Genomic DNA, 14,776 nt, shown 5'->3' on the forward strand with positions numbered 1-14,776 from the left:
TATATACATAATTCAAGGATCCATGACTTAACAGGTTTCTCCATCTGTCAAGTGATGGAAGTGATGATTCAGTTCTGCAAGACTCAGATATAGAAGCTTAGTTGGCTAGGAGGGTCCTTGTTCATGTGAAAAGAAAATAACATTGAATGTAAAGTCCTCCATTGAATCCAAATGACAGGAGAGCTCGTGAAGTAATAAATAATCTGTGGCAATATCGATCCTGAGGCATGGGATAACTGAGCATCTTCTAGGGTGCAAAAAATCTTGTGGGATGCAGTGCTAAAACAGATGGAAGTAAGACAAGTGGAAAGACGATGTCAAAACAGTCTGAGTTCACCTAGGGCTTGAGGGAGATTATACAAGTGGCAAATGAGATTGAGACACTGGGATGCCAAACTTTGGGAAAGTTCCACAAGCAGAGAGTTCTAACTCAGTATCATGATAATATGAGTCAAAAATAACGAGCCAAAGGAATCAGAGAGAAGAAACAGAATTACTAATGCCAGACTTCTCGGTGAAGGAAATTTGTCTGCATTCTTTCAGATGAAGACTGTTGTGAATCATCAAAAGATCACAGATTTGGAGTTGGAGTCATGTTATTTAAGTCTCCTATTTTACAGAGCAGGAAACTGAGGCCATAAGGACATAATAGCTGGCAAGCAAGCAATTAATAAACCATTATTGAGCACCCACTATGTACTAAGCTACTATGTACTATGTCCCAAAATCATATTTTCAAAAGAACAGAGTCAAGATTCAAAGCTGGTCAGTTTAGGAGATATCTTGATTCAGTGGAAAGAGCATTAACTCATAAATGATAGGAACAGAATTCAAATCTCACCTTTAATAGTTCTTTTATGTGTGGCCTCAGGAAAGGCATATAACCTTTATGGAACCCTATCTATAAAAATGAGATGACTTCTGAAATTCCTTCCCTCTCTACCTACTTTCCTGAGAACCTGTGTTCCTCTCATGTCAAAACCCTGCCACCTTCTCTGAATACATCCCATTCATCTGCCCCATCACAATTGGGAAGCAGTCTATCAAGACTCAACCATATAGGGGGTGGCTAGGTGGCATAGTTGATAAAGCACGGGCCCTGGAGTCAGGAGTACCTGGGTTCAAATCCGGTCTCAGACACTTAATAATTACCTAGCTGTGTGGCCTTGGGCAAGCCACTTAACCCCATTTGCCTTACAAAAAACCTAAAAAAAAAAAAAGATTCAACCATATGATATTATATCAAACATAAACATGAAATATCAAAAACAAGATACTTTGTTTACATGTCTGTCAGCATGTAAGGAACACATCCAAGATGGAAAATTATGGTTTTCACATGGGTTATTTTGGAATCAGATAGACACATCTGTCGAGGCATCCCTTACTAACTGGTTTGACCTTGGGTAACTTTCAAACCCGTACTAGGGCTCAGTTTCCTCATCCACATGAGGAAGGATTGGACCTGGAAGTCTCAGAGGTCCCTCCTGCTCATACATCCTCTGATCCCATGATCTCTGAAGTTTCAGTTGTTGGAAATACACTAGAAGAAAAGGGTCGCAAAGGGATTGCTTTATCAGAGGGAAAAAGCAGGCTGTAAATTGCTATTTTGGGTTACCTGGACACATGGTATTATGCGATTCCTATTTGAGTCTGAGTAGAATATTGATATAAAAATCTGTGACCTTGCCTGCCCCCTTATTCTTGTGTAAGAAAACCCTAGGGAGAGAGAAAGAAAAGCATCTGCCGCATACATACCATTTCAAGGAAGCAATAAGCGTTTTGAGCTTGTACTGCCCTTCCCTGAATACCAACAGGAGCAACTAATATTGAGTTGAGTTTCACAGGCAGAGAAGATTTAAAATTCAAAACAAACAGGCAGCAGACATCACTATCCACATCTCCAAGAATGTTCTGCAAGCTTGAAGCCCAGAACAATGAAATTCCCACCTCCCTTCCAGTCTTGTTTCCCATTAGAGCTTGTTCCAAACAAACTGTTCTACTAGTCATTTCTTATACTCTCTGGCCAAGTTGGACAGGCTTCCCACCATTCCTGTAATGCATGTCCTCTTTATCTCAGCCTCTTAGGACCTAAATTCCATAAAGATCTGGCTTAGATGCCACCTTTCTCGGGAAAGCGTTCAGTTGTTTGTCTTCTCTTCCCCCTGAAATGTCTTCTTATTTTGTATTTATCTATTTAAATATTGCATCCCCCACCTCACCCTGTGGGCTGGGATTGTTTCATTTTTGTTTTTATAGCTTCTATGCTTGGCCATAAAAACTACCAATCAATCAATTAATAAACATTTATTAAGCATCTAGGATTTCCTGTGCTAAGAAGCAAAAGACAGTCCCTGACTTCAAACAGGGTAGGAATTTAGAAATATTTGTTGCTTGATTGATTGGAAGTGCATTAATAGGCATTGCCCCCATGAATGTCTGGCTCATCTCCCCTACCAGCATGTAAAATGAGGAACATGATGTGCTCAACTTTGAGTTAGGATCCTGCCTTAGACATTAACCTAAACCAAATGGCCGGAGGTAAGTGATTTAATTTCTCTACATTTAAGTTTCTCCATTTGTAAAATGAGGGGGGTTGGATACATTGGTCTCTAAGGTCTCTTCCAGCTCGAACTCTGTGGTTCCATAACCCTTAAAGGGGAGATCAGTTCTCATGATCTTCTGTCTTTCCCACCAAGATGTGATACTCACTAAAACATTTATTGATTAATTGGTTTAAATTGTGAATCTCTCACTTCACTCTCTGGTGAGCTATGAAAACTCAAAATTCTCATTCATTATGTGTCCCTGGGCAGGTCATTCAACTAGGCCTCAGTTTCCTTAGTTGTAAAATAGAGATTATAATTATACTTGCAGTCCCTACCTCCAAGAACTTGAGAAGTGAATGCTTTGGATACCCTCAAGTGCTAAGGAATATGAATCACAATTAGTGGTCAAAGATCTTCTGGAAATGAAGTTGATGACCTAACCCCACCCCTTCTTCCTAAGACCTGGGTACTGACCCTGGATGTGAACATGGAATCATTGGGATCCTAGGTCTAAAGCTGGGATGAATTTCAGCAGCCATCTGGTCCATATTTGTAAGATAAAGAAACTGAGACCCAAAGAGGTTGAACAATTTATACAAGGTTAGACAATTAAAAAATGAAATAGGAGAAATTTGAATCTGCTTTGGAGCAGATTCCAAAAGAAATTCTCATGAGACCCAATTCAAAATATGGCTTGACATTTCAAGAATTGTTTTAATTCATTCTAAAAATAGGCTGAATATCAAAAGTTGCAAGGAAACGTGATAGGCAGATGACTTCATTTCCACTGTGGATATAGCTAGAACAAAAAGAGCTCATACATTTGCACTTAGCAATTCTCTTCTTTGACATCAGAAGGCATCTTATTGAACCTCCCAACTTCTTTGCTGAGAAAAGGAAAGGGAAAGGAAAAAAAGAAAAGGGAATAAACATTTCTAAAATTCCCGCTGTGTGCCAGACTCTTTATAAATATAATCTCACAACACCCTAGTGAGGTAAGTGCTATTATTATCTCTATTTTACATTTGAGGAAACTGAGGAAAACAAAGGTTAGATAACTTGCTCATGGTCACAGAGCTAGTCAGTGTCTGAGGCTGAATTTGAACTGAGCTCTTCCTGACTCCAGACCCAGTATTCTATTCATTGCAGCAAATGGCTGCCTTCTAGCTAGTGGGGAATTATAGATGTGGAATATCAGATATCATGTCAGCATTTTATTGTTGGATAATTTTTCTGAACTGTTTTTTCTCCTTGTTTTTATTATGCATTCTAAGGGAAGGAGGAAGAAATAGTTTAAGAAATGCAAGTGATGTGAGACTTTAATTTTTTAAATCTTTCTTCTTCCTTACAAAAAAACATCAGAGTATAATGGAAAGAGCATTGTTTTGGGATTATCAGGAGGATGACTTTGCATTACTGCATCACTCTGATGAAATCACCTCATCTGTCAGAGCCTCAGTTTTCCTATCTATAAAATAGAGGTGGCACTAGCACCTCTGACCTCTGGAGGTGATAGCAAGATAAGAATTTTATAAAAATTGAAACAGCCTAGAAATTGCAGTTATTCTCCTTTCTTTATCCAACATTCATAGAAGTTCCTCAGGATAAAATGTCTCTGATTCACTGCACTGGTTTTCCAGAAAATGAAAATAGTAGAATAATAAAAATTCCCAGAAGACTTCCATGAAGAACAGGATTCCCAAAGGGGGAAGTTTCTAGTTGAAACCTATGGAACTTTTCCATTCTATTATAGCTCCTAAAAGGAGGAGGGGAGAATAGAAGAGGGGTTGTGAGAAAAGTGAATATTACTTCTTTTTCAAGCATTAACATCTCCTTGTTCTGTTCTTGTAACTATCTTCTATTGATTTCTCTACAAATAACCTTCATGAGTACAATTAAAGGGGATGTCAGACCTTTTCAACATCTCCTTCTGTTCAAGTTTTATGGGCTTGCCTAATAAATGATACCTCTTCAGCAAGAGTGCAGCTGGACAGCTCCAGATGCTAATGAGTTTTTTCTCTTATTTTCCAAAGAAGTTTAAAACAACATTACAGGACTTCTTTTATATTTTCAGAATCTTTCTAAGTGGAAACAATTGCTGTTCTTTTTCTTCTCTTATTTTTTTTTGTAGTCAACAGAAATCCACAAAAATCACATAAACCAACTGAGGTTACTTATGGGAAGAAAAGTCTCCTACTCTGTCAGTATTTCACATCTAAGAAACATAAATTAGGAGGGAAAAGGTAATGAGAGAAGACTGTTTCTCTTGTTGTATCACTTCAAAGAGCAGCCTTTCAGACACCCTAAGCCAATCTGAGCAGACAACTTGATGGGAAAGTTGCTGTTTTAAGAAGCCATTGTTAAAGGGGGCACTTGTTATTCTGAGATAAGATGTCTAAAGTGATTTGTAAATGTAAAAGAACTATTTAAATGCTGTATGTTATTCTCATCATCATTATCAGTAGCTTTATTCTGTATCAGTACAAAGTATAGGGTGCATGGGGTGTTCATTATAGGTGTACGGGATGCTCAGAGAGGACTAGTGCCTCTAATATAAAGGCTTTCTGAGTCCTTTTTACAGCTGTCTGCCAGCCACTCTACTCTCACCTGTGCCTTCAAGAAGCCATAACATGCACCATGACCACTCTACAGTAAAATTATCTAGGTGAGTATTAATTGACAAGCCTCAACCTCATCTGTGCATTAAGAGGATATCCACACAAGCACATGAAAACTTTCTCTGGTAGAAAGCGCAAGTGAGAACAATTTATTCCAATAATCATGAAGATGACTGAAGCAGACATAGTGGAGTGCTTAGAACTTAGTCAGACAATGAAGATGCCAAAGTCATCCACTGCATCTTAGATCACCACCAGTCACTTTGATTTTTTTGTCTTGTTACTGGACTTTGATCACTCAGGAAGAGAGAGTGAGGCTCACAACTTTGTACAATTCTGTCTCACTTAAATCCATTTCACGGGCAAGTCAAAACCCATGATGTCTTTGGGTCCTCTTCAGAAATTAAGAATAAACAACAGCAAATTAAGAAGGGACAACAAGTCTCTGTTGCCTTAACAATTATTTTGTTTACATGCTGCAGAAATGTTGTCTTCAGTCTTCATCCCAACAGTATTTCAGGTGTGACACACTAAGGGATGTATTACTCCTTGGTTTAGCATTTGGAGTCCATCACAATCTGGCTTCCACCCATCTTTCCAGACCCACTATTCATTAGTGACATATCCCATGCCTTAGCCAAAAGAGCTTCCTTAGGGTCTGCCAATAGAATATGTTTTTTTTTAAGAATTGGAATATTTCACTTTGTCTTTGGATTCTTAGCACTCAACCCAAAATTGGTACTTAATAAGCGTTTGATGATGATTCACCATTTATAATATTCCTATCTCTATATCATTGCAATGGTTGTGCCTCCTTCTGGAATGCATTCCCTATTAGAACATGACTCCTAATTAACTTGTCCATCAATCTGTGTAAGTGGGGAAAGCATGCTTAATTTGAAATTGGAAGACCTGAGTTTGAACTTTAGCTCTACTCCCCACTACTGGTAGGTCACTGGGCAAGAAGTAAATAGGATGGTGGACTCAGAGTGAGGATAACCTGAGTTTGAATCTTTAGTCATTTCATAGATATGTGGCTGACCTTGAGCAAATCACTAAATTTCTCTCTGCCTCAGTTCCCTCATCTAGAAAATATGGATAATAATAGCACCAACCTCAAAAATTATCGTGAAGATCAAAAGAGATAATATATGTGAAATGTTTTTAAAAACTCAAAGTACTAGGGGCAGCTAGGTGGCGCAGTGGATAGAGCACTGGCCTTGCAGTCAGGAGGACCTGAGTTCAAATCCGGCCTCAGACACTTACTAATTACCTAGATAGTGGCCTTGGGCAAGCCACTTAACCCCATTGCCTTGCAAAAACTAAAAAAGAAGAAGAAGAAGAAGAAGAAGAAGAAGAAGAAGAAGAAGAAAAGAAAGTACTATATAAATGTTAGATATAAAGATGATGGCGATGACAATAATTTCACTTTCTCATTCTAAGTCTGAATTTCTCCAACTGTGAAAGGTGGGATTTGGAGTAGATGATTTCTAAGATCTTCTGAGTCATGACTTTCATCTAATCAAGTCTCCATGATGACTATAAGACCCTATTTAAAGTGATATCAGCTTCTGTCATTGCTATTATTGGCATTTTCAATAATGTCCAACTCTTCAGAAGTGATAATAAGCTATTACTGTTATCAGTTTGCATTCACCTCGGTCCTCATACTGTGAGCTGTCATAGACATTGTAAGATACAAATATCATTCCCAAAGCTAACCTGAGAATCAATGGGGATTTCCATATCTACTAAATCATAATTAAAGGAAGAACCTATGCTAATCCTAATCATCTTCAACTCAATCAATCCATGATTTCCCAGATAACTTTTCCACTTTCCACTCCCAGATTTTTTAGCTCTCTTTTATGTGTGACCCAGTGAATAGAGAATGGAATTTGGAGACAGGAAAACCTGAGTTTAAATCCAATCTCAGATACTGCTAGCTATGGGACCCTGGCAAAATCATTAACTTTTCCATGCCTCAATTTCTTCATCTATAAAATGGAAATAATAACAATGACACCCACTTCACTGGGTTTTTGTGAGGATCAGAATAGTCTGTATAAAGTGCTTTGCAAATCCTAAAGAACCATGATTAGCCTTAGCTATCGCTGTTATTGCTACTGTTTTCTTCCACTGGAATATAGACTCCTTGAAAGCAAGGACTTTCCTATTTGCTTATCTTTGTATTCCAAGGATTAGGCTGTATTCTTAGCACATGGTAAAGAAAGGTCTGTCTTTCTATGCAGCTGTGTGTCTGTCTGTCAATACTACTGAGTCAAGATTCAGAAGAATTTCTGGGAACGATTGAAATAAACTGAACCATGTAATTCCTTTTCTTAGACTTCTTTATCTTCTCCTCCTGATGTTTTCTGTGTATCTGAAGACATAAAGTGTAAAGAAAAGACTTTCTTCTCCCTCCTCTAAGCTATAAGAAACTATCAACTGAGGAGGCAATGGGATGGGAGAGAGATACAAAGAGTAGGAGTTATCTGTCTCACCAAGGACTACCAGGGAAGACTTGAGGTACTCCCAGACTCGTAGAATACATATAAACACCCTCATAAGACCTTTCATTTCCTTCCATCCATCCCTACCCATTTATTCTCAATAGGGGCCAAGGCATCCTGGGTCAATGGTACCACCAAGTGAGTAGAAAACATGGTTAGCTCCTTTCCCACCACATCCTTTCTTCTCCCTTTCAGTTTGCTCTTCTAATATTTATTCACTTCCTCTAAAAATATTCCTTCCAAATTCCCACTCCACTTTATTTATTAGCCAAAATCACTCCCAAGATTACTACAAAGTGTTCATGATGCTCCTTTATCAAGGGGGGAAAAAAAAGAGAACTTTACTTTCAAAGTGAAATTAGGCTTAATTACAAGCCAGTGTCATTACCCTTGAAAGGAACAAGAAGGACCCTTCAGATCTCCACAAAAATATCCTCCTATCTCTCCAGCCTTCTCTGATTAGGTCTGCTTTCTTTCAAATACTTGCATTCAATATCAATTTTTAAATCACCTTATTAAGTTGTATTATTTTCTGCTTTGTTTAATTATAGCAGCAACATTCTCTACAAGTTTTTAATTGCAGCTCTATGATGTTTCAGTGGCAGTATGGGTTAAATCAGGGCTGTTACGCTGACCTGAGATGTAACTTCCCTTTTATATTATCTCTGAAAAACAGGCCCCGGGTTTCAAACCACAGACATCAGAAGGCCCTCAGAAGGCTTTGCCTGAAACTATCAGACTAAGAAATGCTCCCCGCCCACCACCATCAGATCGATTTGTACCCACTTTGTATTGTCTTTACCTATGCACCTTTGTGTGCCAAGATAACAAAGTGAAAAGAACACAAAACATGGAGGTAGAGGACATGGGATTGATTTCTTGCTCTGTTACATATTCCCTGTAATACCTTGGACAAGGAACTAAACCTCTTCCTCATCAGAAAAATGGTATTGGATAAGACAGCCTCCGAGGTCATCTCCAGGTTTAAATCAAAGATCCTGGGATGTTTTCTCTGATAGAATATAAGCTGCTACTGTGTGGGAAGCATTTTTGCACTTGCCCTTGCATCTTCCATGTCTGGCATGGCTTCTAGTATTCCATAAGTGTTTAATAAATGCCTTTGAAATGATTGATTTTTATTACCAAACTTTCTGAATATAGCTCCTTCTTAAGTTGAGGACTGCTTAGATCAAATTTCCCAAATGTCACCATCCTTCCAACTGACCCTTAATAACAGTTGACACATAGGGGCGCTAGGTGGCACAGTGGATAGAGCACCGGCCCTGGAGTCAGCAGTACCTGAGTTCAAATCTGACCTCAAGACACTTATTACCTAGCTGTGTGTGGCCTTGGGCAAGCCACTTAACTCCATTTGCCTTGTAAAAGATCCTAAAAATAAATAAATAAATAAATAAATAAATAATGATTGGCACACGTAGGATTTGGTTGAGGCCACTAGGTGGTCCAGTGGATAGAGAGTGGGTAGAAGATGAAGACTCCCCTCCCTGAGTTCGACTCCAGCCTGAGGCACTTCCGAGCTGTGTAGTCCAGAGCAAGGCACTTCAGTTTCCCCAGGTATAAAATGAACTGGAGAAGGAAACAGCAATCCACTCCAGTGACTTTGCCAAGAAAACCCCAAATGTGATCACCAAGAGTTGGATACAACTGAAATGACTGAACAACGGTACTGGGACTTTATCATAATGTGGTGGAGGGCTTTGCCCTTCATTTCAAAGACCGCATTAGGAAGGTGCTGCCATGACAAGCACTTGAACTAGATTTAAATGTGGGATTGCTGTACTAAGTCATCAGCCTCATTTTCTCCTCCAGTGGTCAGTTCTGAATCAGGTCAACTGGAGACAACCCTGGATGCAAGATGATCAGACTTAATTGACTTGCCCAAAGTCATACAGTTAGTGTCAAGTGGCTGAATTCAAACTCCCATCCTGCTGTCTCCAAGGCCAGTGCTCTATCCACTGTGCCACCTATCCTATATACAAAGTGTTCCCATTTGAACTTCAACCAATCTTATGCAATTATTAGCTGCAGAGTTGTTGGATCTAAGAATTGGAATGTGCCTCATCAAGGGCAATATAGGTGATGATATAAGTGGATTTGAACCCAGTTCTTCCAGACTCAGATCTAGAACCCAATTTATTAAAAAAAAAAACCAAGCTGTTTTTCTCCTCTTCTCTTCTTCTCTATTTGAAACTCTAATTCCTTTCCTAAACGCCCAAACACTTTTTGAAGCTTTTAATAAAATACCTTTGAAAAGGCTGCAAATTCTTTGTCTGTCTCTGAATCTATGCCCAGGAGGACAGCCATAAATCCTCCTCCTATCAAAAATACACAATTAAAAATGAGACACTATATAGCCTCATAAAGACATGCTATTGTAAGACATCTTTGCAGAAGTCCAATGACCATTTTGACACATAATACCTGAACTATCTGAAAAATAATTTTTGGTGTAGCTCTATGTTAATTAGCAGTCGCCCCAAAGTCAAATGATTCTTCATGGCCCTATTGAGGAGAAAATTACATTCCTGAGAATCACATAATGGCCTTCGAGCCCAGTGATAATGCCCCACACATCAGAAGTGACAGCCCCATTTTCCTTCTGTTATTGTGGAAAGGTAAAATGGCTTTTCAAAACCATTGCATTTGCCAAGTGAATAGCATACACTAGAGCAAAGCTGTCTTCTGCTTTGTCCATTTTCCTCAACAAAAACTGAGCCTTTAGCTGGCCCTGGCTCATACAGATAACAACTCCTGAGTGGTCTCTGCATTGGATTTCCAGGATAGAGTCATCTCCCGGCAACATGGATTTCATGACTGCCCCTACTTATTAGATGGCCCTGCCTTGTTCCCCAGGAGTCCTTTGGACTGTCAGGGCACTTTGGAAGGCAACCGCTGGCACAAAGGGCCCTGACAGAATAGTAGACCTCAGAGAATCAACTGACAGGGCCATGGCCAAGGCTGTAACATAAAACAAGAAATTTGGACTTAAGTCTCTGAATGGGGCTATGCATCAGTTCTCTCACCAGAGTCAGGAGATATCTGGGTTCACATGCTGCCTCTGATTATTTGGCAGCTCTCTGACCATGAATGTGAATCTCTGAGCCTCTTCCTCTCTCTTCATTTGTAAAATACCCGACTAACTCATGGGGCTGCTATAAAGACATTAGGGAAAGTATAGCACAGCGGATTTGAATTCAGATCCTGCCTTTGATACTTCCTGTCTATATGACTTTGGACATGTCATTCATTCCACTAGGCTCCAATTTCTTTCTCCATGTGACCTCCAAAGTCCCTGCCAGCTCGAAATCTTAAATTCCAAATTCTATCGAATCCCTTTCAATTTCCTTATTGAAAGACTAGTTGATTTCTAAGACACTTTCCATCTCTAAATCTATATTCCTAGAAATAGGTCATGTATGTTTGAAACTCTTGCTGAAGCTTTAAACTTTAAATACGGTGTCACTCCCTGTTTTGAACCTAAGCATGAGATTTATTCCTGGGAACCAGCTTGTAATTAAGGAAATTAGCCTTCCCTTTCTCACTTTCATAGGCTCATTAAATCCCCAACCTTAGCACTCAGAAGGGAAATTGTTTCTTCCTTCATTTATGGTCCATATATAGGGCCTCCCCAGAAAGGTAGAGGTGAAATCTTTAGAGTACTGATGTCAAGGGAAAGGTACTTCTGTTTGGAAAGTTACAGAAATTATGAGAAAAGTTATCAAGGAATAGATTAACATACCCTTAAAAGGAGTCATGATGGACTTCATTTGATTATGGTTCTAATCTGAAAGAGGCAAAAGTAGAATATTTGTGTGGCAGAGGAAAAGAAGTTGTCCCCAAAGCAAAGTGAAGCATCCTATGGCTGGACTAGTCCTAGATGTAAAGGGCAAAGGAGACAATCAATCACCATTTATTTTAGCAGAAGGCCCAGGGTAGGAGTTCCAAGAATGAGAGGATCTTAGAACTTGGGGGATAATTTGGAGACTGAGTAGAAATAAGAATATATCATTTTTTTTCCCTCTTAGTCCATTAGTAACTCGCTTTGTTCATCTAAGACATGAGCATTGTTCTAACATGTTAGGGTTAATGAGATATGATCTAGCAAAAAGTGGAGATGGTAATCAAGAAATGACATCTCTCTTTTGTTTCTCATTCTGTGTTCTGAGTCCAAGCTGAACACATCCAATCATGTTTCTGAGATATTTGAAAGCAGGAATCTCTCTTCCCCATCGAATCTTCCATTTTTCGAGTCTCCAGTTTCTTCAACCGATCACCACATGACATGGACCTGAGACCAATTGCCATCTTGCTCTCCTTTCCCTGGGTGTTCTCCCATCTATGAATGCATTTCCTAAAATTTGGTACCCAGTGGTTGCAAGATAATTTATCGTAATAAGATTATTTATGGTAATAAACTTTATCATAAGCAGTAAAGAGATAAGGCGAGTGTATAAATGTAATAGGGGATTAGTCACTAAGAGCTCAGACCTGAGAATAGGAGCAGAGGACTCAGCTGGCTATCTGGGGAGGCTGCTTCCAGACATGTAGAATGGAGGACCCTCCTCTTAACTTTGGGGCATTCATAAGCATTCTGTGATTTCCTGATCTTTTACTGTTGCATCCTTTAACAACAGAAACATCACGCATAGAATATGGATTCATGATAGGACTCAATTTTGAGCATCAATTGTCATGAAAAGTCCCACTAATGGGTAATTTACCCAAAGGATGAGGGTCTTGAGTTCAGGCATGATTAAAAGATGATTTTAAGGCTAAATTTTCTAGACAAATGCCTCAGAAGTCTTCCTATGTAACCCAATTCCTGATCATGTACCATGAAATTTCTTTAGGGAACCCCAGAAGCCACATGAGCCCCTGACTGCCCCTAGTGGTTTAGCTATCAAGATCCCAACAATGATGCCAGAAAAGACAGGAAGAGGGCAAGCAGAATTCCAGACTATAGCCATCCCTACTCATTTCTCAGAGCCTTACCTGCCCACCACTTCCAAACTTTCTCATTGAGCACCCTCAGATTCTCATATGGATTGGGCTACTCTAAGCAGAATACACCAACTAAGGCAGTGGTTTAAGCCATTAAAGCAGAGTCCCATTGCTCATCAATCAATCAACCAGGATTGAATTAGCAGTTTGCTGCATGTAAAGTACAATGTGTTAAGTGTTAGAAACAGGAAAAAAATTTAAATAGTTCCTTCCTCAAGTTTGTTCCATTCTAATTAGGGAGAAAATATGGAAACTATAGAATATATACAAAATAAACCCAATATGGTTTGGGAGGGGCCATTGGCAGTTGAGGGAATCAGAAACGCCTTTATGTAGAAGATGGTATTGGAGTCTAAAGAAAGAAGAGTCTATAGATTAGGGAGTCATCTGTGTAGCTGGGAGAAGTGAACCCACAGCAGTTTATGGCATCATTTATTGAAAGTATGCAGAAAAAGAGAAGAGGAGAAGAGGAGAGGAAGGAGGGGAGAGGAGGGGAGGGGAGGGGAGGGAGGGGAGGGGAGGGGAGAACAAAGAAGAGGTGCCAAATCAGATCTTTAAGGGGTGGCTACAGTGAAGGGGTGTGACATGAATGATAAGCCCTCAAAGGAGACAGAAGGGGCTGGCTCATCTCCAATGCAAAGCCCGGGTTGCACATCTCCATCTCCACCAGACATTTGATGTTAAAATCTTGCAGTGCGATTATGGAAAATATTCATAGAAATTTATATAATGGTTTAGTAATGACTTGGTCATGCAGTTTTCCAAAGTAATCTCTAGATTCTAGAATATTCTCCCATAAAATTTGGCAAGAGAAATAATAGACCTGAGGAAATTACCCAGTCTCAAAGTTCTTCTTAAGTTGATTTAAGCATCCTACCCAGGCCCCAAATGTGAAGTATTACTGCAGATAAAATGCATCAAACGCAAACCTGTAGGTTTGTGTCCCTTTTCAGGAAAAGTCTGAGTTTTACATTTGTTCACTCAAAGAAGAAAAAGTATTAAAACCTGTCTATTTGTAGAAGGCAGCCATGTTTCTCTGCTCAGCTCAATCCCCTCACAATGACAGGAAGAGTGTCAGACAGTGAAGGGAAAGAGATGATTTTCACATAAACCTCAACAACTCAATATCATGGAAAGCATCTGCCTTCAGTGCTATAGGTCATTGAGGTCTAGGGACAAAAGAGCCAAGAGGAACTGGGTCTAATTAGCAGGGAGAGCAGCAGCATCAAGTCTCTGAAAAAGTCAAGGACCCTTAAGGCAACGATCAATGACAGGGTGGTGGCAGGAGTCCTCCTAGGTATCAGGTGGGGAAGATAGATTGTTCTCTGATTGACAGCAGCCTCCCTTGTGACCTGTCTGGATGAATGGAACGAACCAGTCAGTCTGGGGAAGGGACAGAGAAAATGAGTAGAAAAAGATCATTCATCTCAAGGGTGAGTGCTTGCATAGACGTTTTTTCAAATAAATGGTTATACAAACACATGAAATGACCAAACTAGAATTCTCAGGTTTCTTTATTTGAGAATCATGGACCAGTTCCTAGAATTTACCTGCCAGGGTCACAGCAATTCTAATTCCCAATTTTTCTTTCCCCAAGGACTCCTTTGGCATCTGTATAAGAGCTTTGTAAAGCCCCCCTAATGCCTCCCTCTTCCCCATCTCTTTTTCTCATACACACATACATCCTTTTTTTACATTCAGAATTAAGTAATCATCTCTTAGGCAGATTTTGTAAGTCTCAGTTTCCTTATCTGTAAAAGTGGAGATGGTCATTCTTTTAGTACTCAATTTATGTGAGAATTGAATAAATGGTGTATGTAATGTAGCCTTTTACAAACCTTAAAGTTCCATACAAATTTCAGTTATCATTACTATATTGTTTTGACAAAACAAGATGGTGGAAGCTAGGCTGTTCAACCCAAATCATCTGACTTGGGAATCGCCCACAAAACTTCAATAAATGATGACTGAAACGTTTACCAAGTCACATGGAAAAACACTGACAACTCTCCCTTCTCCCTTAGACCACAACACTCCATACATTATGTGGAATCAGAATTCTCCCTTTGGGGGA

At 39.5% G+C, this 14,776-nt stretch overlaps 1 long non-coding RNA gene across 1 annotated transcript in view; it reads right to left on the reverse strand.

Moving 5' to 3' along the window:
- Positions 1 to 14,776, reverse strand: part of LOC141522985 (uncharacterized) — a 104,405-nt gene that overhangs the window by 54,537 nt on the left and 35,092 nt on the right. Inside the window, exon 3 of the long non-coding RNA XR_012478284.1 lies at positions 11,441 to 11,574. This is a non-coding gene — a long non-coding RNA (uncharacterized LOC141522985). The remainder of the gene's footprint in view (positions 1 to 11,440; positions 11,575 to 14,776) is intronic.

The sequence above is a fragment of the Macrotis lagotis genome, chromosome 4, assembly GCF_037893015.1.
Source record: "Macrotis lagotis isolate mMagLag1 chromosome 4, bilby.v1.9.chrom.fasta, whole genome shotgun sequence".
Taxonomy (NCBI): Eukaryota; Metazoa; Chordata; class Mammalia; order Peramelemorphia; family Peramelidae; genus Macrotis; species Macrotis lagotis.